Genomic DNA, 206 nt, shown 5'->3' with positions numbered 1-206 from the left:
TGTAAGCAGGGTTGCCGGTGCTTGTGGTCACCGTTCATGGTGCCGCCCGAGCAGTTCTGTCCAGAGTCCTGGCCCATCGCACTCTGCTTCTGGCTGGCCGGGATGTCGGCAGCGCAGCCTGCAGAGCGTGTGCCCGCCCCACTTTCCGGGGACACAGGACAGAGAGGCCGCAGATCCAGGGAAGAGTAAAAGGGGGAGAGATGTTG

Source organism: Alligator sinensis, unplaced genomic scaffold (assembly GCF_000455745.1).
Source record: "Alligator sinensis unplaced genomic scaffold, ASM45574v1 scaffold1409_1, whole genome shotgun sequence".
NCBI lineage: Eukaryota > Metazoa > Chordata > Crocodylia > Alligatoridae > Alligator > Alligator sinensis.
Note: the sequence above shows the minus strand (reverse complement) of the source record.